The sequence below is a fragment of the Trichoplusia ni genome, chromosome 4, assembly GCF_003590095.1.
Source record: "Trichoplusia ni isolate ovarian cell line Hi5 chromosome 4, tn1, whole genome shotgun sequence".
In the NCBI taxonomy this organism is placed as follows: Eukaryota; Metazoa; Arthropoda; class Insecta; order Lepidoptera; family Noctuidae; genus Trichoplusia; species Trichoplusia ni.
In genome coordinates this window covers 9,324,789-9,350,230 of record NC_039481.1, presented here as the reverse complement: position 1 = coordinate 9,350,230, position 25,442 = coordinate 9,324,789, and the positions used below count along the sequence as shown (strand labels likewise).

At 35.1% G+C, this 25,442-nt stretch overlaps 1 protein-coding gene across 5 annotated transcripts in view; it reads left to right on the top strand.

Annotated features, from left to right (window-relative positions):
* The window catches only part of LOC113492944 (adenylate cyclase type 8-like), a 108,634-nt gene that overhangs the window by 23,573 nt on the left and 59,619 nt on the right, over nucleotides 1–25,442 (top strand). Inside the window, exon 1 of one of the 5 annotated variants that reach the window (XM_026870683.1) lies at nucleotides 1,466–2,229. The exons of 2 other annotated variants lie outside the window; for them this stretch is intronic. The gene's annotated coding sequence lies outside the window, so the exon portion shown is untranslated. Of the gene's footprint in view, nucleotides 1–1,465; nucleotides 2,230–17,902; nucleotides 18,256–25,442 lie in introns of those variants that run through there. 2 more of the 5 variants (XM_026870685.1, XM_026870681.1) reach the window with 2 other exon arrangements.

The window sequence follows — 25,442 nt, the reverse complement described above, 5'->3', positions numbered from 1 at the left end:
TGAAGAGGTAGGTTTATATGAGTAATACGCTTATTTCGCAATTATTTTTGTTACGATGGGATATTTTGTTAAATCCTTACCAAAATAAAAAAAAAAACGTTAAAGTAATTTTGTAGTGTACTTATATGGGCATCGTATGGGAAGTCGATCCGGGTTGCTAGTTAACTTATAATTTGGGACTATATATATACCTATAGTACAATTTACTAGTAACAGCTCTATATACCAGTGTTAAACCACCAGAAATAATTCCGCAATAGATCATCTCCGCGCCGGCTGCCGCGGACAGGTCCTGATGCTCTCCGACCGAGTTCGTGTGTCGACATTAATCTCTAATAAACAAACACACCGACACTGGGACCTTTTGAAGCAATCGTTAGTCCTGTGGGTCGTTCGGGGAATATTGCGGAGTTTTTTATCAGGAGCTTCATTTGGTAGAACTTTTTTGAGATACATACAACTCAAACGTTTTCGAAGGAAAAAAGGTTTATTTGCAGCAAAAACCCACTTGCACAAGCAAGAGTTATTGAGTACTACATCATTGCGATAAAATATAAATCGAGTAATCGTCTTAAAATCATTCAACTCAACATTGTGACCGACCCCCATTTCTTTCATTTATCTCTCAAATCAAATTATAAATCATTCATTAAAGGCTCATAAGGCTGTAAAGTAGAACTTTATGAATTAAAATAAATAAATGCGGAAACATCACATACATTGTTCTAACCCAAAGTAAGTTGCTAAAGCACTTGTGTTATGGAATTCAGATACAACGAAGGTACCACATTTATGAGGTCAAATTACAATAGACACATAAGTACTCTCGCGGGAGAAAAAAGCGCAACAGAGTTCTCAGCATCCAGCAGCTCCTTTGTCTTTCCGTTAACCATGTAAGTGTTACAATCAATAATCAATCATTTGTAGTTATTTAGCCAGATACAAAAAATATTTCAAGTCGATCTCTCACTGACTACGATGAACAAGTTCGGCAAAAGCCTATTAACCTTTTTAGAACATTCCTAATATATACTTTATGCAGCTCATCTCCTAATCCGGTATCACCTCCGTCATGTGAACACGTGACGCGATGACGTCACAGGCCGGTTATCCGTGTGAACAGGTATTAACAGCTATCGTTCGCTGCACGATGATTATTACACTAATGATGACGTATGAGCTCATACATTCGTAAATAGTACAAGTATAGATGTAAAGCACGATAAAGTATAGATAAGAAAGTGTTCATCGTTGTTCTAAATACGTAAGTTGTGACGCTGGAAGAGCTTGGAATGATAAAAAGAGTAAACAGAGCTACAACTTACGATGAATATTTTTATTCTTTTGATAGTAACTATCGTGAGAATGATTCATTATTAAATGGTGTAACGGTTTACTCACGCGTCTGCTCATGTCACTCCGGTTGGGTCCGAAACTAGTCGGGCTACCCCGATAAATACGCGTGAGTAAACCGTTACATCATTTAATAATTTCTATTCTTCATTATTATTTTTTTGAGGCCAGTACCTAAGTTATTTGAAAGTCGACATAAAATAGTTTTTAGTGCTGGTGGAATGAGATCTCTTTGCTTAAAGCATATTTAAAATATGATAAAATTTTCAACTTTGCGTAATATACTGCTTTCGTAGACAAATAGCAATAAAGTGAAAAATGTTCTAATGCATACAAATATTTTAATGAACAGTTTACATTTCCATACATTTAACAGATTCCATTGGCATTTACCAGGAGAGTAAGTTGAGATTTTAAATGCATTCATTCCTATTTTTGCACATTCCGTTATTTTTTTATAAAGAAATTCTTCAACACAATATGTTTCGTTTCCATAAAAGAAAAAGCAAAACGTGTTTCAATCAGACCAATTTAGTTTCTCTTTTTTTATTGTTGTTCTGCTATCCTGCGACAGCAGTATCGAAACGCCAATCTATTTGTTGTTCATGTACGCACCAAACCAATCAAATTCGACGACGTCACTCGCGCGAAGTTCGTTAGAGTCGCCAACGCCTCCTAGCGTCAGTTTTCAAAAAAGGAAGCGCGCGCGCGGCACGGTACGACATCGCGGCTCAACTTAAACCGAAAAAAGCCGATTAAGTACACCTCCTATTAAAAACCGTGTGAAATCACCAGCCAGTAGCCTTCATCATCTCAGGATCACCAACGTTGTGGAAGCTCAACGACTAGTGCAGGTCGCAGCCCAGGATTCACGAGGTACGTGCGTAGGTACATCTTTACTGTGGCCTGTCTAGGATCTCGCAGAACAACAAATAATTAACGTGCTTTTATCGTAAGACCACCTCCTGGTCTCCCCAGAGTGGCATCCGCATCACAATTTCATTTCAGCTGGTGCGAGTTGCTAGACAATAATTACTTAGACGATATTAATCAATTTTCAGCAACAATATCTATAGATCTTAATACATTGTTGCGGGCGCTGACCTCTATGATTTATACTATCTGCTGTCAGAGCAATATTGTTGTAAATCTGCGATCGTGCAGTTAACGAGTAATGCTCGAGAAATTGTTTGTTTTGAATGTCAAAGACCCGTCATTCATTAGCAACATCTATACTTTTATACTCTATATCTATATCTGTACTAATTATAAAGAGGAAATATTTGATTGTTTGTTTTTTTTGTCACGAATAGGCTTCGAAACTACTGGTCCGATTTGAAAAATTCTTTCACTGTTGAGAAGCTACATTATCTTCGCTGAACATAGGCTATAATTTATTTCAAAAATATTAGGGTTCTGTAAGAAAATTGCGATATTGTAACCCAAGGTGTCTTAACTTATATCTTCCAACCACGCGGACGAAGTCGCGGGCAAATGCTAGTTAATTTATGTAATTGTTGAGAAAGTTAGAACACTTCGTTTGGTAGACCGCGCTTTAATTTCTCTCAGAGCTGGAGGCCAAATCTTGAAAGTTCGCGTCACGTAAATAATTGCTTTTTGCAAACTTTTTACCATGGACTCTTGTCATTTAAATGTTGTTTTATGTTTATCTTTATCCATTAGGATTTAAGGTATAGACAGGTTTAGAATTTACGTAGAAATAAAAATGATGTATGTAAATGAATATCGAATATTTCACGGCACATCATATGCTGTTAAGTTGACAAAATCCTCGACGCCAAAAACTTTCATGCACATAATTCACCTTTAATAAAATAAAAAAACAATTTAAATCGCTCAATCCGTTTGGTAGCTATAATGCTAAAGATAGTCACGTCAAACTTAGGTATATAAACTGAGTTAAACATAGCCCATACATAATATACTATACAATTTCTCTTTTATGTCTCTCTTTTGCCAGTCAGGAAGATCCCGTAGAGACGCACATAACTTAAATACTTCGATATCTACGCAACAAATTTGACCCGCACCTGTGAAACCGCTACGTAATGAATGAGCACAATGATTTTACAATCAATCGTTTAGTTTAGTAAATAGTTTGGTGAACTCTGTGTTATTCTTAGATAACCGAGGGATGGGTAAAGGTTAATCGGTTGGATTAAATGGGAAATCACAGAGGTTAGACAAGTTTAAATGGAATTAAACAGGCGGTTTTTGTTTTTATAGGGTTCAGACGTTCAGTACACAACGGGTAAATGGCTCCGCTGTCTATTAGTTCGTCCGTCTGTCACAAAGCCTGTCTCATGGATCATGACACCTATACAAAAATATTTTTCATATATTATGTTTTTGTTGAAGCTGCAACAACAAATAATAAAAATCGAGGTTAAGGAAGAGATTTGAAGGAATAAATTTAATTGCTGACTTTTTTTTTTGCGATAATCTTAAGTCCGACTCGCACAAATACCTACGGTTTCATCTTCTGCAATTGCCATATAAACAGAACATCTGATCAGATCGCATAAATAACAAAGTACGTAAAAATCTTTGAAAACGTCATAATGATATTTGACAGTATTGAATTCAAACCTGCAATCCGTTCATGCAAAATATTAATTACCTCTTAACATTTTGTTGATTAAGTAACAGCAGTGATCTCAACAAAATCACGTGTTTTAGCCTATTAAAATCAGAGCGCCACCGATTTCCATTAAAATACAATCAGTATTCACCTTCACACTTTGTTTAAAAATAAACCTTTGGTAAATTACCGCAATATCCCGAGAATTGTCCAAAATAGGCAAGTAATTAACAAAACAATTAATAATTTCATAAGATTACAAAATAACCGCAAAAATATGTCGAAACGAAACGTTTTGTGTTTGTTTCCTTTATTAAAACCGCAATACGTTCCTGTACAATTATTGAAAAGAAGTTTCATTTCAAACAATATATGCAACATTATTTTTCTGCCTACTGATACATATACAATCTAGACTTGGTATATGCAATTCGCAAGTATTATAGTTGTCAGTATCACAGTATCGATTACGTTGTCTGAAAAACGTACTCTCTAAAGTCGTTTTTTTGGTTTGGAAAAGGAAACCATATGGACAGGCGAACTGTCAGGCCGTAGTGCTAGAATCTTACTGAATAAACCTAAACTGTCGTGTAACGTCACCCGCATTTAGTCAGTGCGATACAATGCGTAGCCATTCATCACGTATCTTCACTTATATACCTACCTATCTATGTGCGTATAAAACAAACATGGCGCTCGATCACACAACACCTGTCAGCTGGTCTCTATGATTAGTGCAGCCATCTCGTTTAACCGCTGAGAATCGATCAGATTATGCGGTGGCTGCCAAAGGCACACGTAACCGCTTAATTTGGGAATTAATTGCTATTATTAATTGAATTTAACATTGCTCCCCTTAAGCATATATCTAAACCTAGAGATATCGAGCAATAATACTAATCGGATAATTTTATCGATATCATCGAATTTAATCGATTACTGAAATTGCCTATTCATCTCTTGGGACAATTATTGCTGATGGTTTATTTTTGTTTCTGAATATAAATGTGGATTAATTTAATCAAAAAACTTAATTGACTTTGGTGTAGTTTTAAACAATCTCTTTCATAACTGCAACAGCTCTCGTTTTATTCATTTATAAAAAACAAAACATTTTTTTTGGAAAAATAAAAGACATTTCAACTGGGCTCCGAGACGCAAATCTAAGATGTTGGAAAAAAAAATACTAGGTCTACTAGGCCGTACCTGCTGAATGTCTACTGACAAGTGCCAAGATTTCATCGCCTTGCTAGTTCAAGACGGTGGATAATTTTAGAGAGCCCTAAAACCACGAAAAACACATTGGAGCACAAAGCATAGATGGCGGGCGTGATGGGCTCGACTCCGATAAAGAGTCTTGGGCTACACTTGCCTTAGAAAGAGGAATATGGAAAAAGAAATGGGAGGGGGCGTGTAACAATTAATTAAATTTTATAATATGTTATTTGAATATTGTGAAGTTTAGGCTACCCGTTTTATCCGGATACCGTGTTCCTCTGGGTAAGCGGGTATAAAATATGGCCTAGCTTTTGCATTGTTAAAGAAATAATGGTTTTGGCGTGAAGGCGTAATACATGAACACAGATTCGCATTTAATATTAGTTAGGATAGCGGGTTGGTAAGCATATAATAGATTTAGCTTGGGTTATTCCTTTACGAGATGGAATCCCTATATTCATAAAGTAGGATGTAAAAAAAGCTTTCTAGTCTTTTACTAGATCACTGAGAGGTGATAAGTTAGAAAAAAAACCGTTAAAATGACTGACTCTGGGTACAAAAGCTACTTGATGATTTTGTTGTTTTAGCGTCAAGTGAAATAGATCATCTGTTAATATTTCGACTGCCTAGCTATCCACCTACTGCGTCTAGTTATATGTCTAGCCTGGTGATAAGCAGACTGAACGAAGCTTTAGTATCTAATAGGATTCTATAATTACAATTTAAGTACGGAGCTCGTGGCTAAGCTATAACAACATAAGCGACTCGATCACAGGTTAAGCTACACTTGACGCGGTTGATCAGTAGATGGGTGACCATCTCTGTCATAATGAGTTTCTCCGTATTTCGGAAGGCTCATTAAATTGTGGGTTCCAGCTTTTATACGTACATCTTTGACAGTAGTTACAGGTAATCAGAAGCTTGAAAGTCTGACAACAAGTCTTACTAAGGGTATCGTGTTGCCTAGGTAACTGGGTTGAGGCGGTCAGATAGGCAGTCGCTCCTTGTAAAATACTGGTACTTAGCTGCGGCCGGTTAGACTGGAAGTCGACCCCGACATAGATGGGTAAAGGCTTAGCCGATGATGAGTTCGGAGCCAAAGTTAAACGAGTACTTTCACAATTTTACTTTAAATTGTTTTAAGTCTTTAATTAATCCATTGCCTACGTGCGTGGGTTTTAATTAAATGTATTGTGCGATCTCGTGAGAATATAATAGCTTAAGGGGTCGGATTATGAAAGGATTTTGACACGAATGGTCAGGTTGGAAGGTTTGTAATAATTAAACTAAAACAAATATAATTAAATTTCTTAGTTTGGAATAGACGAGAAATAGTAAGTATATAAATGACTAGCTGTTGCCCGCGACTTCGTCCACGTGGTTAGAATTTTCCCCATTTTCCATTGTATCTTCGCTCCTATTAGTCGCAGCGTGATGTTATATAGCCTATAGCCTTCCTCGATAAATGGTCTATTCAACACAAAAAGAATTTTTCAAATCGGACCAGTGGTTCCCGAGATTAGCGCGTTCAAACAAACAAACAAACAAACAAACAAACTCTTCAGCTTTATATATTAGTATAGATATAGTGTTGAAAGTCGGCAGGGATAGACCAGTCGTTGAGGTCACCGCCGCAAACCTACTGAGCGCGACGTGTCGAGAGTACGATCCCCGCGTAGGACAATCATTGGCGTGGTCCAAGAATGCTTATCTTGTGTCTGGGCGTTTTTGTTCATTCGACTTGAATATTTGTGAAAACCCCGCGACTCAGTAATTGTATTCCTTAGTAATGGAGTTGTTTTTTAAACAAAAACCAGCGAAGAAATTTGATCTTCAGCATTCGAATGCTAGCGTTGCAGTAATATATAGACATTAGACTTGATTTATTAAACATATATTCAAAAACGTTTTAGATAAAAAAAATGATGCTCTATGTTTCAACTCGGATTTACACACATATTCAACACAAAAAAAGTACAAAAAGGAATCAAAGATAGAATTGAAACAATATTTTGCCGACAAATTCCCGGTTTCTGAGCGTTTTTATCCACATTTTATCTTTTTGATAGTGCATAATGTTCAAAGAGTTTCAAAAAGAAATTTGCTACTAAGCTTTCAGCTTAGTTTAACTGTACCACAATATTCGGTTAACTTTACCGAACATTTTCGGCCGTTTATCAATTTCGTTGCAGTAAACTACTATCGTATAACTCATTTGATAACAAGATTTAAAACACTTTTATTTCAAAAACGGAATTTTAAAGTCGTTATATTGTAGTTTTACTTTAGTGATTGAATAAACTACGTTCAATGGATAGGTCTTTACACAAAGAAATGGAGAGCCTTTGAGAAATACATGGTCCTCCGGGGAAATTAACGCGAGACTTAAAGTTTGTGACTCTGTAACAACACTTTAGTATATCCGACTGTCACTGCTTTTGTACTAGGTTAAGTAAATACATTTTATTTTAATGTAAAGTGGTTGATGTTAAAAGTTTTTCTTTATTTTTTGAGTTTTGTACCCAAAGGTATATCAATCTTTATAATAATAAGTACTAATTCCACATTTTTATACACTCACTTTCTTGTCTGTTTGTTTTTCGTTCCGGATGGATATTAGCAACTCAATTTTGAGGCACTTTCCGATAAGCTAGCAATAAAAATAAATTAATATACTTAAAAATCGAAATACCTACGTTTTTAAATGTCACTCCATTGATTTTTTTTCAAAATCGGTCCAGCAGTTTTTATAGCTGTAAATTGCATCGTCATCTAGTTTAAAGCTACCCTGAAAATTTCAGCCTGCTAGCTTTTCCGGAAGTGCCTCAAAATTCAGTTACAAAAAACCAACCGGAACGAAAAACATACAAACAAGAAAGTGAGAGTATAAAAACGTGGAAGTGAAACGTTCATTAGAATATAGGTGGTGTCTTTCTGCTTACCCGATCATTGATACTGGCGTGATGTAAGTAGACTCGTAGAGTTTTCAACAATAGAGGTTTGTATTACAGAGGTGCGTCAAAGGAGTTGTCTGGGATTGAATATCACTTACCTGCCCCGGCTCGAAGTCGGCTAATATTTGTCAAGCTATTTCGATTTGTCTCAAACTTTACTACGCGTCGCCTTTTGTCACTTACAAAGCTGTGGGAGGATTTGAGGATGTCGTTCAAATGGATAAAAATTGAGAAGGATTTTGTATTCGACTACTTTATAACACTTAACACTAGGAAGTAGAAGTTTATTACAAATGGGATGAGATAAACAGATTTACGAAAAAACGTATGAACGTACCAAGTTTTGCTTAAACTACATTTTTATTTTTAGTATGTTATGTTGTGTTGAATAACGGTAAGAAAATACATAGTCTATGAAAATTTCAACTGCCTTCCTATCACGGGTCCTGAGATACAGCCTTTGGACACACGGTCAGACAACGGGGTCTTGGTAACAAGGTTACATATCTATTCTTTTAAAGAAGAGTTTGTTGGATTGAATGCGCTAATCTCAGAAAATACTAGTCCGAATTTCAAAATCTTTCAGTGCAGTATAGCTTTATTCTTTATTCAGGCTATGGATTATAAAATAACTATATTATAAGAAAAGCAGAGCAGCAATGAAATATGTTACAATAACTGGTAGAAGTTGAGTGCACTCAATAATGTCACAAGTTAACAAGGCATGCAGCACAATTGCCGAGACAACAAAACAACTCTCAATCCACAATATTAGTACTAAATCTTTGGTATGAAGATTAATATACATATACCTTCTCCTGATTTGTAAAACCTTCGGCGAATACGATTGATTAAAAGCAAAGCCACGGAGGGCATGTTAAGGAGAAGACGTGTTTCTTTGTTCAAGCGAAAAAGTAAAAGAGAAAATACGTGTTCGATATCTTTTGAAAAATGATTTACGGACTAATGACGACCAATCATGGTCTGTTAATTGGTAAACTTTTACTATAATAATTGTTGATAATTCATTACATACGACATAACATGATACCAGACTAGACGGATAGCCGAGTGGTTGAGGTCATCACGCCAAACCCACTTTGCGCATCGTGTCGCGGGTTCGATCCCCGCGTAGGACAAGCATTTGTGTGTTCCACGAATGTTTGTTCTGAGTCTGGGTGTCTTTGTGCATGTGAGTTGTATGTTTGTGAAACACCCCGCGACACAAGGATTGAATTCCTTAGTGCGGGAGTCGTTTCTTTTTTTAAAGAGTTAAACTCTTCTTTTCAGCTTTCGGTTCTACCAAATTCGTCTGAATACCGTATTTAATACTCACAACAGCATATTGTAACAACTCACACGGCAGAAATATTTCCATGCAAAATTCAACACGATCTAACTTCCCCTTAACGAAAAATGCAAACAGAAAAAAAACTACGCAGAAATCCGTGATGAATACCAAGGAGCGATTTGGGTTTGGACCTCCTTACGTAACGTAACGCTATCAGAACAGGACCCCGAACTAAGTCGAACTCATTATTTATTCAACACCGCAACTTGTATTAAAATGTGTATACTTCTGTCGGCTCGGAGGGCCTACAGCCACGTATTATAGAAGTATTTCAGCAGTTGTGGGGGAGAGACGCTCCACAGCATGTAGTGCGCTGTCACATATGAATCACAGCTATTATAATTTAATATTACTTGAAGATGTGGTGATAGGTCTCCAATACGCCACGACGATTTGACCGATTAATATCTGCTGTTTGTTTGCCCAAAATGACAGCTGGAGTAGATAACACAACATCTCTGTTGATGTTGGTCATCTCTGGTGGTCAATGTGGGTAAAAAAAAATCTTAATGATTTAAAAATAGTTGAAAGCTTTTTCTGGAATACCTTTAAGTTAAAATTTGATTAGTTTTAGAGATCCGATTATCAGAAATCGATACTAGTTTGCAGACAACTTACTTTAGTAACTCAAAAAAACACATATCTATTGACGTACTAACACTACTATATAAAATATAAAAAAGAGAAAATATAAAGCATTAGTATAAATGGGAATTTCCGAACTAATTACAATGAGAAGAGGGAATTTAAATGTTTTTCCAAGTTTTTTCGATATCTCTAGCGATTGCGGATTGATTTTCAATTAAGCGTGCTTCTCCATAAATTATACCGTTTAAGTATTTAAATATCAACCGAAAAATATTGAAAACGAATGAATTGAATTTTTACATTTATTTATCAATCAATTTTCGATAATCTAATAATGATTCACTTAGGTAAAGTACCTGCTCATTGTACGTTAGACAACCTCCCTTTAAAATGCTCTTGGTTTAACATCCACACTTAATTGTATTTTCATTAATGGTTTGTTTAATGCTTAAAACGATCAACGAATAAAATATGTTTTACACAATGTGTTAATGAAAAACGGTAACAATGTTTGCTCATATGTTTTCATTGGTCGCGGTTAATATTAAAAACATACAGCCAATGTCTATATTACAAATTGTTTTGGGTATTTGTTGTGATAACAGGGCAATTAATATTATTCTAGTTGATTGAAATTTTAATACTGTAAGGCGCCTCTCCGCCTACCGTTGTGATGTCTCTGTGGTTCTATGCATTATTTTTCGATCACGACGCAGGTGAAATAATAATGTGAGTTTTTCCAAGTACATACGACACAACTAATAAACGGCGAAGGAAAACATCTTGAGGAATACAGGATTCCATGCATTGGAATTTGAAAGATATCATTTTCTTTCTGGTGTTCATGTTCTTGGGTATCCAGCATAACTAATATACGAGATACTTAGTTATACAAATGAAAGTCACAAAAAAATCTTTAATCATAAATCTTCAGGAATGATCAGCTACAAAGTGACTGAAAATCGCTTGTTTCGAAGTCTGTAAACCAAAATGTAATTCCACTAAGCGTAATTGCCTATTATTTGTTCGTTCCTACAATTCTTTTCTAATTTAAATTAGTCGTGCTCTACCTTACCTAGGTAGGTTCAAATGGGAGGTTCAGAGAGAGGTCTCTCTACTAGTAATGGTAGTATAAGTTATTTATAAATAAATAAAAAATCCAAATCCTACCTTGAAGACTCTGACATTTGTTCTATTTTTCTTTCCGTTAAACTAAGCTGGTAATAAAAGTTAATCAAACTAAGAAGAAGGGTAGTTAAAAAGCCAAACTACAGCTTTTATTATTGGGAAAGGGCCTCATAGGATTTAACGTTGATCCCTACATTAAGCTTCCCTAGTATCGAACGATCTAAATTAGTCGTATATCTTCAAGAAACAGAGCGAATTATTTATTGATGAGATCAGGAGATTAAGTTATTTGGGAATACTGCTGTCGTAGGATATAGGTTAGGGAGGATGGCGAGAATTAATGAGGAGTTGTATCAAGATTGATAATTACGTAATGAAAAAAAAATTGGACATGTTTCCGAAAGTTCTGAATTAAATTTATAAAATAATATGTAAAATAATGTCTGTAAGTATGCAAAATGTGAGGTTATTTTTTGTATTATCAATTAATTTCATCCTTGCGCGCGGCGTCATTTGTTAACCATTGTAAAAATACAGTGATATGTGTACTAATACAGATTTTGTTCGTGTTTCACTGTCACACAAAAGCTTCCATAATAAGTAAACATTCGCAAACAGACACCCAGCGCCACGCACAGACAACTTGAACTATCCTACAATCTATTTATGGACAGAAAAAAACACACCATCCATAACAAAAAACGCAGCAAAGCAGTAACGAGCAAAAACTAGATTAAATCTGCACAAACAAATATGTTGTTGAAGACTGAAGCATAATTTAGCTACCAAGTTAGACAAAAACAAGATTGTGACTTATTATTTATCGCTAAAAGATTAACATTGATCAAATTGTTTACTCGCTCCAACTGTCTCGTGGTAGGGGGGTGCGTAATTTATTTGTGTACGTGTGATTTCCCTTAAAAGCTTAAAGGTTATTAGTGATATAACTATTTGTTATTGGTACTTTGAAAAGGGTCGTCCGATTTTACAAGCGAAAGCCTTGCTGGCTACCTACATACATATTTAGGAAAAACTCGGTGATGTGTGGTGGTTTTTATAATAACTATCGTGAGACTGATTCATTATTAAATGATGTAACGGTTTACTCACGCGTATTTATCGGGGTAGCCTGCGAGTCGAACTCAGTTCGACTCGCGATCCCGCCGCGTCTGCTCATGATTAAGGACTCCGGTTAGGTCCGAAACTAGTCGGGCTACCCCGATAAATACGCGTGAGTAAACCGTTACATCATTTAATGTGTGGTGGTGTCTAGGTTTAAGACATGGAAGTAATTAACGAAAATCTAAAATTGGGTGTTTCCTGTTGGTGCAAGTCTGACATATCCCCACTTAATTTTCTCTATGTGTTGTGTGTATATTATTCGTGCCATACATTTATTAATTCTACAAGGACAAGAATCTTTTGAAGATTTTCCTTACTTTAAGATCAAAATTACACCCAAAACATTGTTGAGACAGTTCGCACAGCAGAAATATCAGAAGGTATTACAGAGCAAACTTGACTGAGTGCTTCTACACTTAGCATAAAGAAGGTGCACGACATCCTCGCTTAGTGTCATACAAAACATATCTGAAAATGCAATAAAAGTTTAACTAGGTGAATTTAGGTCACACGAGGCGTCCACAAACAAGCGCGCAATCAAAGGTTGCTCGTTGCTGGGTGCCTGTCAACCTATCCCTCTACTATAGCTTTAAAAATAACATTGTTGCACTTGTAGAAGCGAGATAGCTCTATACATTAAGTTAGCGTCGTCCTGCTTCCACCCATACCGCTTGATAGTACATGGTATGGGCTGTAGGCACAATGGGTACCACCTAAAACATGTTTTGGTCTTTGAGAGAGGCCTTTGATCTGTTGTACTTTAATTACGGGTAAAGAGAAATGGGAGGCTGCCGAAATGTTGCTGGCAGATAGTACTAGCTAATATGGTAACCAATCTTTGTGCCAATATTTGCAATGCTATTTCGAGTCACTTTGTACCAGATTACACTCCGATAAACTGATTGTTACTAAAATTACAATACGGACTTCAACTAAAGGACGAATCGTTTTGGTCAGATGATCCAAGTGTAAGATCAGGTGCATTTGTTTGTCTAATGACTGACTATCTACACTTTCGATTTAAAGCTATAACATGACGCCGCATGTTGTTGCTGTTGTTGTTGCCCGCAGCGGCGCCTCATAATACGTATCTGTTGGCAAAACTTTTTGTGATATAAAACGCGTTTTTATTATGATATACCACACCGCCAAAGCTCAATCGGCAAACATAAAAAGCAGAAATCGATTATGATCCGAATAACAGCGATATACCTATACCTATAATATTCTTTGCAAAATTTACCCATATGAACGTTTTGAAAGGTGGTCTTGTAATAAAAAACTTTTTGATTTTAAGTAGGTAAAGATCCCGGATGATACTGTATAAAATCTTTTTATATGAGAAGGTCATTAGGACTTAAGAATTCATTCCCCGACATGTTTACATCAATGTCAGTTTCGGATATATTCGTTAATTGTTGAATAGTGTTAATAAAGTAGCGTAGCGTTAGAAGTTATTTATTTATTTATCATCTATCCTTATATGCTTATATGAACTTAGGAAGTTTAAGGTTTTGATTAACAATAACGTAAAGATTCCTAAAAATGATCAACTTTGAATAACCCTTCAAAGTCCCACTGCTGGATTCTTCCTTATTTCTTTCTCCTTCCTTTTCATTCTTCCACTATATCCAGTGCCAATTGAGGAAAGAAATAAAATATTAAAAAACCCACGTTTGTTAATGCCACTCCATCAAAATCGGTCTAGCCGTTTTTATAGTTGTAAATTGCATTGTCATCGAATTTGAAGCTTCGCTGAAAATTTCAGACTTAAACTTATCGGGAAGTGCCACAAAATTGACTTGCAAAAATCCAACCGGGACAAACAAACAAAGGAATAAAATAAGAAAACATGGGAAAATAAACTTATGCTATATAGTTTTGGACTCTATTTCAAATTTATACTTGTAAACGTTCAGGTTTTTACTTAAAAAAAGGAACCATGTAGATAGTTTCCACAATCATTCATACATCACATATTTAGTTAGGTATTCGCACCGAACTAATATTTGCTTGACCTGCTATTGTTTTTAAATGATCGGTGGGCACTTCACAGTGTGAACTACTCGTGTCGCGGGTGTGTCGAGCAAACATCAACTATCATATCGAATTGGGCAAAGTTCAGCTTTTAGCATTCGAAAAAAATTTGTAGCTTTACTTTTTTAAACGTGAAGAAAAAATTAAGGAATGCCTGTCGAATATCAACTATAAGTGAATAATTATAGTTGAATACTATAGATATTAAATAACAGCTGCGTTTATAGTAAAATGTACCTTAATGTCTTATCTAGTGTTAACTTAAATACAAATAGAGACAAATCCAGATTCAAGTGCGTGTCAAGTAGGTCATATAGCCTAAGAAAAGTTTCACTTTCAACGTCACTTTTTAAGTTGAAAATACAATAAACATGATCCAGATTCGTCCACCCTTCACCACTTTCTAAGTGCTCTTGCTCCTGGGGAAGAAACATCATAAAAACTCCCCTGCAGCACATCTCCTTTGAAAACGCTTACCGCCAGCTATAAGCACATATTACAGAGAACTTCCAAAAGCTTTGTAGAATGTTACAGTTTCGAGTAGGATCTAATCACTTCCTTTGAGAGACTGCACTCGTCTCCTCCCGTAAGCCTCTAGCTGCAGCTTCAGTGCCAGTGTACCACAACTCCCATACAAGTACTCAAAGTGACTTGTAAAGTAAGGGTATTTTGGTTGATAACATCTTTGTAAGTTGAGTTTGAATTTGCATTTGTAAAAATCGATTCTCGCAGTAAGAAATGTAGGTAAGCCTTACGTTTAAGTTGCGTCGGCTCTTATGTCTTATCTTAATGACATTTTTTGTCCGCACACGTAGAGTAACCAGTTCCGAAATTTGACGTGCCCTAACACGTTAAACGTCAAATTATCTTTTTCGGGGTCTTTACTTTTATTTTATTTAATGTTCAATTGTGTCTAGACCAAAAAGTTGAGGTAAACAACTAAAAGTGCAAACTTGTCATTTGCTGCGAATACCAATATTTGCCAGCCAAAATTCTAGTAAACTAAGACAAGTTTAAAGCACAAATTCCCTGTGAAGCAGCAAACATAGGTACAGGTACATTCATATTCGTTTAAACGTAATAATCGATTATGTAAAAATCTGTAATAACGTGTAATATAAAAATTGATAGCACGGTAACTACATAGTAGTGACTACACACTTTGACTCGACCCTGGCTAGGTGCACGAGGGCCCTTGAATCGCGATGATATCGATAAAACAGTTCATTATCGACTATCTACACCACTACGCCGCACACGATAATAGGTCAAATGCTGACAAACCGCTGACTCGATATATTTACACTGTCGGCGCCCTTATTAGTGGTTATACTACCTACGTGGTGAATAGACTTTAGTCATATGTATTATGAATACGTAATACATATGACTGACCTTTGTACGTGTTAATAAATAATAGTCTTGAAGAGCACTAACGAGTGACTAAAAAAGGGGCTTCGTAGTGTATGGCATTCCTAAAAAAAGTTTTGTTCAGCTAATGACATGTTTTGACGCGACAGTGAGGATTAACTTCAAATAGGCTACAGATAAACAAATCGGTTAATGACATATATATTGTTAGTATCTTAGTTATTATCTTAAAGATACAATAAGTTTAATTGTAAAACTGTTAGTTAATAAGATTAAGTCATTACGCCCACAGACAAACTGTGCAAACAGTTTTGTGGGGTTTATGCAAAGCAAATAAGTATAATGTAAACAGTTTAATAAATAATTCAAAAAAATAAAAATAAAAATGTCGAATTAATGACAAGACAACAGAAAACATTTTCTGAGAAAATTTCAACTCTATATCTATCATGTAGATTATTTGATAGTAGTATATGTTCATGAGAGTTCCGGTTTTTTAAGATTTTTATAAAAATAACAATTATTTGGTATTTTTTTTGAACATGATTGTAATAAGCCGTACGTGAGTATGAGACTAAACGAGTACCACAAAATAACATAATTATATCAAAGTACTTAAATCTGAGTCACCTAATATATAAATATTCTAGACGATACCACAATGACCAAGGTCACACAACGTCTTATAAAGTAATCATCATTAACTATGCAGGTTTTATTACCATGACAATTGACAGTTAACGTAATTCCTCTTACAGGTATTCTCAATGATCTGTGGAATTTTTGCGTAATTTTCCTTGTAAGTGTTTAAGATATAATTTACGAGTTTCTAGTATCTACTTATGAAGTTGTGTTTGCATGTATCAATGTTGCAGTCATCCCATGGTAGGTACTATTGATTCTTCGAATCCTCGTTACGTCATACTTTTATTTTTAAGGCTGCGTATCTAAAGGCACGGGACATTATTACTGGAGGTCGAATGTCAGTCCGCTTGTCTGCACCTAGGCTGTCACGAAAAGTAATAGCTAGTTTTTTTAGAAATGATGTGTTAATTAAATTAAATTAGTAACAAAATATCAACGTCCCGACGCGTAACGTCTTAAAATCCAACTTGTTAAGTGTAACTCGCTTTTTCCTAATTTTACTTGTTAATTTCAAAAAAAGAAAAGCTCTCTTCTCACAGACCAAATTGTACCTTTTCAAAACATCACATATATATATATCACACGTATTTTAAAGCAGTTAACCTTCCCATGACCAAAGGAACAAATGGATTATTCAACAATGAGTTGCTATCTAATACTCTTTTTTTTCGAAATAAGCTGATATCGATAATCTGCTAATAGTGATGAATGATCACGATTAAAGTAATTTGGATTATATTATGATATCATAATAATTCTTAATACCTATTTTCAGTGCAGAATTAGCTTCATAAATTACGAATTTAGATCAATTTGTATATTGTTTTATTTGTCTTCCGCCAACAAATTTAAGACCGAAACAAACGTTGCTGAAAATCGATCTTTATTTTTAACCAAGACGGAAAAAGTGGGGTGTCAGTCTGTGTCTTCGTAATAGGGTTCCATTTTTATCAATTGTATAGGAAAACCTAAAAAAATAGAGGTTTTATCTTCTTCATTTACATTTTCAAATCTCATCAGACTCTGAGTCTGATAATAATAGTATACTGTATTTTATATTGCACGTTTTCACGCGGCTTATATCAATGTATTAGTGTGACGAAGATAAACTATTCTTTGTGTCAAGTCTAGTCAAGTTTTTTATTCACTCTCGCGTAGATTTATGATATTTTTCTCTTTCACCGATTTCTTTTACTTATAAAATGTACAGACGCGAACGCTTTCCCATGAGTGAGGGGTTGATTATCCTTTTTTAACCAAGTATGTGTGTAACTAAAAGATTTGAAATATTAAGTAACAAAAAATCTAATGTTGAAACTTTTAATTCTAAATAGGTAAGTATTCATCGTTGTTTATAACAAGAAAAACCTCTAATAAGTATTTTTCTTGATTATCAACTTTCTGCTCAACCACGTGCTCTGTACCATTACTAAACTTCTCGATTAGAAACTATCAAAAACTTTTTTCCCAATGGGCACAAATATACCTAACATTACTGAATGCAAATTCCCACATAACTTATCGTATCAAGGAAAAGAATGCCGTTATTAATTAAAATATTTACGCACGTTTATTTATAGTAGTATACTTATGAAACCTGTTATCAAATGCTAGTTAATTCTCTAGTATAGTATAGTAGGTCTGACCTAAGAGCAGGCTAGATCGTCAGTTTGCCGCCGGCAGCCGGCTAGAATGCACGTGCGCGAGGCCACGCTTTCCATCGCACGAAATTTAAAAGTTTACGAACGCGGTTATGAGTAAATTTGTGTTGTTCAATTGTTTTTATGAATGAAGTGATGTGAAGTTTCGGGATTGTGTTTTGAATACTTGGATTATACGGTTCGTGTTTGGTTTTTGGTGATTGGAATGTTTAATGGTTTATAGAGGTAAGTTTCTTTTTGCATTTTGAATATGTAAATTAGATAGAAACTTTCGAATAGATTGTGAGATTTTTGGCAAAGACATGTTTGTAAAAAAAATGATGATACTGAGGCCTTGTGTATTTTATTTACCGCTCGGTGATCCAAATTATTATAATTTTAAACAGATTTGAAACAATGAGAAATAATGTCTTTCTTTTTATTTTTATGCTGATTTCAATAACCTTTAGGTACTTACAAATTTTTTACGTCATTGCATATTTAATGCACAGTATTTTGTTGCATAAAATGACCACAAATATTTTGTATATAGTAAGTACGTGGGTAACGATTCGTGGAAAATAAAATACGTTATACTTTCCGCATTTTGTTTACATTTGGTTTAGACGCTTTGATTTCACATATTTGTGACGTCAGTAATAGCGAAAAACAATCATCTCCACATTTAATTCTAAGCTAAAATGTAATTTTATATTACATGTAATGAATGCCTCCAAAGTCATTTCATTATCATTATCATCCCGGATTTATAAAATGAGGACGGTTTAATAAAAAGAAATATTATTATTCCAAAAAAAAAAATCCTCGCATATGTAGCAACTACATTGATAATACCGAAAAAACTTAAATATAAAAATAGTATTTTATTAAAGAGTTTATATATGTATAATATAGGTTATCGAATAATGATAGAAATTGTTATTTAATTAAACAGGAAATAATCAAAGAGTAAAGAAACATGATGAGTGGCTACCCCTCGTCAACCTTGATGACAATCTTTGTACACGACTGTACAATATTCAGTTATAGGATTCATGTACCTTTTTATATTATTTTTTCTTTTTATATTACCTTCATTTTGTATTACAATATCTGCGTGAGTATATACATATATTCCATCGTAACTTCAAACTTTTAAATGCCTGTATCAATTTCGATAAAGTATGGAGTATTGTTAGAAGCCATGCTTGATACTAGGTACATTTATTAAAAAACCTATCGAAGAACTTACATAATATGACATGTAATATGTATAAATAATAAAGTAATTATCAAAAAAACCACTTAAACAAGGTGATTTCAAATGTAACACTTGTGATACCTTCGTTTTGTCTTTCCTTCTTTCAAATAATTTCGTATATACGTGCTTAGTTGAACCGGGTGAAGTCACGCGCGATAGCTAGACATACAAGCTGTGATCGTCATCCACGTTCTCAAGCGGATGTGTAGGGCTTTACCTATCGTCACGTGCGCCAGATCGGGGATATCCTACAACCTAACAGGGGGTGTGGTCTCACTGACAGGTAATTACCGATACTGCCGACAATATAGCTGAGAATCAGACATTTAGACAAGTTAAAATTTTCCAAGCTTATACATTAAAAAAAACGAAATACTCTCGTTTTTAAATGTCAATCCATTAGAAATTTATCAAAATCGGTTCAGCCGTTTTTTTGCAACAATTACATTGTCTTTGAATTTGAAATTATCGGGAAGTGCCTCAAACTTTAAATCAAACCGGAACGACAAACAAACAAACAAGAAAGTGAATGTGAAGAGAGAGAAAAAAACCGTGGAATCCTGGCCTTTACCCAACTAACCAGTCTAACTAGTTGCAGCTAAGTAACAGTGTTTTACAAGGAGCGACTGCTACTACGATTATCATGTAGCTTGTTTTCTCATCAAACAATAACAAATTGGTTAGTTAAACAAGCTAGTTTCCCGTCTGGCACGGCAAAGGTTATAATTACAAAAGAGGAATCAATACACTCGAATAAACTTCTAGCTGTGCGATTCTTATAACTATTAACTCGCTTGTAGAAAATTCATAAAATAAAATAAGTAGGTTTTTGGTGTTCAAATTTGAATGCGACTTAAAACACGGTTGTCTCAAAACGTTCAATACTACCACGGAGGTTGTATTAAAGCACTGTTACGTTAAAGGTTCTGCAGAGCCTGAGATATACTCTCTCTCTGGCTTTGTGGCATTCGAATTCATTGTCACATTACGAAGTTTCACTACCTCACGCACTTTTCTTTAGTGTATCAGCTCACAGTAGCACCACACCCTACTCATCAAGCAGTGACAATGCGGGAACGAGACAGCAGCTATTCTCTCCCTGTCACGTCTGCTGTTTTTGGAGAGTCAGCAAATTTGTGGCTGATTGTTGAGGTTGGGATAAAGGCATTGCCTGTACTTGAAAGGCTTTTTATGTTTGTTTGTGTATGAGATCCCTCCCTCATCTGAGTGAAGTAATGAAGCTGCGTAGGTATCCCATTGAAACTCAATTGTGGTTATAAGATATATAGATCTATACATGTTTATAAAAATACATGTATATTACTCAAAATTTCAGTGTCTGCTTTTAATATTGATATAACCGTGTTTTAATAACTGCATTTGAAAATAATTACGGTAGATTCATCACTATATTATTTTTTACAATTTTGGTCTGTCTGTCTGCCTGTTTTGACTAAACTCTGAAGTGGTGGTACCGATTTTGATGGGACTTAGCTAAGGGGAGTAACTTAGCCTGCTTTTATTTCTTTTTCAGAAATTAAGTGTTTCTTTTTAAATACAACGCGTCGCGGTTTTGGCTAATACTTTCGATTTTTTGAATAATGTTTCTGAAACAATTTGTATTTTTAACTTTTAAGGAAACACATTGTATACGAGTAGCATAACGCTAGTCACCGCTGATTGCGCAAGCTAGCCGAAGGTCGAATTAATAAATATACATACATAGGTACTTAATAAGTACCTCGGTATCACCTGCTGTAGTTCTCATTCTTGTTTGCATTGCAAAATTCAAGAACCACTTTTTAGTACATTTCATCTCATACGTTAAACTATAGATTTAGTACAAAAATCGTCAACAAAACAAATCAGTTCAACCAAAATCCAATACATTAAATACGTTGTCTGTCTGAATGTCATGAAATTTGATCATTTCGAGGTATGTACACTTACAATATCATAACAAAAATAAAACATATCTGCGACTGATCACATTATATGGTAAGGTATTGCATTTAAATTAAATAAAGGGTTTGACAGAAATATACTTGGTCTGTAATAGTATATAGCAAACTAATGGCCAATTTAACTCAAGTCAAACTCCTGCACGCGTGTGTTCGTCTAATGGCCAATCATAGTGACGTGACGCAGTCTTATCGATGTCGATACTACCGAGAAATAATTTTTTTGACGTTACTATTAGACTTGTGGATGTAGCATGTATTATTTAGTAGAAATAATTAATTGAAGTCTTCAGTAAGGTTCCAACAAATATCAATGAAAGAAGAGTCAAAAAGTTATTTCTGCAGTTAATCTCATTCAAACTAGGGGACTAACCGCCACGTCTAACAGTAAGTATTATCATGGGCAACAACGGTTCTACATCTTTAATAATATTCGTAATTAAATACATACAAAGAAAACTAATAGTCTGCCCTTGCGCCCACCGATCAATATTCAATACTTTTTCTCGCAGTAAGTAATTTCAACCTTGTGTCGCCGGGGGTTCCACAAACATACAAATCACCTGCACAATGACACCCACACTCAGAACAGGCATTCGTGGATCACACAAATACTTGTTCTACGCGGGGATCGAACCCGCGACACAACGCGTACAGTGGTTTTGGCGTGATGACCTCAACCACTCGGCTATCCGTGCAGTCAAACTCTAACCAATAATTTCTATGATCCAAAATAAAATGAACTACGCAATATCAACTATACCTCAGTATCGGGAATACCGGACACTGTTGTCAATCACTAGTCCTAGACTAATTAACATTAGCTAAGCTTTTAAGATAAACTAATGCCGCTCACGGACAGATAACGGAAAGTGGACGAGGTTTCGTTCACCGCCTCATTTGTTTATTATTGGAGGGCCTTGGAGTAAATGTAGGGAGAATGATTTGTACGGATCTGGTGTATTGTGGATTTTGTTTTGTATTTATCGCTGGCTGGAATAGGTATTCGGATTGGATGGGAAAGGTGGAGGAAAATCCTAGACGTACAGTGTTTTTTTTGAGCCGGCCCTTGCCTGGTGCTTAGTAGCTTTCCAGACTTAAGAAATAAATGGACTCATAATTCAGCCCATTTTAAAAATGGTAAAAATTTGTTAGGGAAATCCAAAACACAGACTAGTGATTTCGTCATATTTTGGGAATTCGTGGATGCGAATGCGAACACCTGCTGCCAACATTCGCGAATACAAATGGGAATATACAGTTTTCTCCAATTCGAACTTGCAAATTAGTAGCAATCACACGACCATCCTTCGATATTATCCTTCAATTATTAAGAAACCACAACAATGTTATCGATGCCTTTATGTAACATTATCTCACAATGCAAAGAATGTGCGGTTATCTGTAAGGATAGGTCAGAGCGTCTACCGCCTTGCTTGTGTGAAAGAGAGAGATATCGCTCTACACCATAAAGAAATATAAGTGCATGTGTGAAAGAGAGAGACATATATAGCTCTATACCATGTAGTGCTCTGTCACGGTTCCACAATAATATTAGTTTCGAAGATGTTATATTATTTCATGAATGCCGGGTCAGACGATGCGGCGTTGTGGACTCACTCTGTTATTACTCAGTCAATTAACTCGGTATAATACCGATGTTATTCTAATTACTGTCAGCGGCTTATAGGTTTTGTAATTAGTGAAATATCTTTTATGATAATTGTTACTAACCAAAGGTAAGTGTGGCACACGTTTAAAGTTCAACAAAATATAATAGATTTTTCTTTACTGCTTTTTCAAATTTTGACTAGCAGATAATCATTGTTTGCCAATTAAGGCCAATTAATTTTTCAATCACCTAATTTCTTCTAGCTTACTAAGCTAGATAAAAAAAACCTCCAGAAAATTCAAGTTTATTATTGAACGATGAAGTAGTAAAAACGCCTAAGTATATTTAAACCTTGTCGTACAAATCAATTAAGTATATTCGATTTCTTTTTAATAAGACGAAGTAAACTGATCTAACGCGGGAGTGAGAGAACGTGCTCTTGTTTTGGTTTCATTAGCGATCGACAATGATGTAGCCATCGTAAGATTACCTTTCACTATATTTTTATACGGGAATGGAGTTCAAACAGTTCGTTGTAATTAAATTACAACACGAAATTGTTAACTTTGAGGAAAAATTGAATGTCAAGTTTGATTTAAGAGTTCGACCGATGATAGTTAGCGCTCTAATGAGTACTACTTTTGTAATCTTAACGTTTTTTAAGTGTCTATTAAAGTCCTACTAGAATGAAAAAATAAATAAATGATTTTAATTTTGAGTTAAAGTTCATTAAAATACTTTACAGTTAATAACATAAATAATATTATCTAAAAAAACATAGCACTATAACAATAATTAAATCAAAGCATCAAAAATTCATCGGCATTGCTGCCGGCTGGGAGTGTGCCCAAAAGGCTGGCAGCATAGCCACGTTGAATGCTAATCCCCTGAGCGAGGTAAAAGCCAGCCTTTGGGTCACGAGAAGTGTCAACGAGACGCTTTACTAGCTCTTTAAAAAGCGTTTTGGCACTCGGCCCCCACGGCCCAAAAGTTTCAACCCAAAACGGTTCAAAGAAGTAACTACTACTATTTTGAGTTAAGGTCGCTTAACTAACCCAGCTACTGTAGGGGCTAAACGAGAGTCAAACCTGTCTGTTACACAAAGTTCTATACAAACAAAAGAAGAAAGACAACGTTATATCTTTGTTGGTATGCACACACCAACCTTATTGAATGCTGTTTTTAAAGACTAAAAATGGAGCCAACCATTCTGAGCTCCTCAACACGATACCCCTTAGTTAGACTGTCAAAGATGTATAAATAACAGACCCACAATTTTACGTCCTTCCTAGACACGGAGAAACTCGTTTTGACATAGATGATCTGTAGCTGTAGCTGTAGCTTAACCTGTATCAAGCTATATTTAAAGTTTTGAAAATTAAGCAAAAATTTATGAATATATCATATCACATTTAAAATCATAGATTTACGCAATAGTTATTATGCTGACCAGTTTCTCTACAGTTTACATTTGTCTATTAAACTTTTGCTTTTCCAGCAAAACTACACATTACAGTTATAAGTTCTCAGATATCTAAATTTCGCTTAATACGAAGTGATCTTGAAACGGCATCGATTTTTGCTATAATTCACTCTTCTTAATAAATCAGAGATTCAATATCTATTCGTGAAATATTTGTAATGGACGGAGTTTTCCAATATGGCCGCAGTTGATCTTATTCAGGGAGGTGATTGACCTTGGCAATGTAATCTAATGAGTCAGATGTCATCTTCGCCTGAGTATATTGTGTTTAAAGTCAAATTATAACTTGCAGGCTGTACAAAGGTTGGTTAAATGTGATGCCAATATCAAGAAGTCATGTGCTATGTTTTAAAATTATTTTTTGGAAATTTGAAGTTAGATATCAAACAGATTTTAGGACTTTTTCTTTCGTATTTCGTTCAGTACCCTTTTTTGAAATATTTCTTTTGTCACGTAAAAAAATAAGATTGAACTAAGAATTATTTTTTGTGTTCACTTATCAGTACAGTTTATACCGTGTCTACTGCGACTTCTGACCATACCATGACTGTAGGAATGTGACGGTTTTTTTGTGTGGATTGGTTATAGATTTTTGTAGTAGTCAAATGCCTGTTCAATAAATCAAATCAAAACTCATTTATTCAAATTAGGTTACTATGTACTATGCTACTAAATAGCACTTTTTGAAATTAAAATAACATTAGACCCCATCCTTCACCTTCAATATCACATTATCGTTTCGTGTGTGATGTCTACAACAATTTGTACTACACAATGTAGCTCTGTATCTTGCATGTAGGTTTTCTCTTATTTCTTCCCATTGTGTCCGATGATCGGAACCTCTTTCATAGTTGTTTGACTGATAAAAACTGCATTTTATCAGTGCATTTGATGTGGAAATGTCGTAACAATGCGTATATGCGTCATAGTCGGTAGCCAGTTGAACAATAGCAGTCGTAGTTATAAGGAATTGTGTCACCTGTGTAATGTGACGTCAGAGCATAAATAGTGGGTTCCGTAAACAAAGTGTCAAAGTGAACAAATATATTGATTTTAAACTCTTTACCAGATGACAAGACTTTCGCTTGCTATTATTGATATGAATAAATAAACATA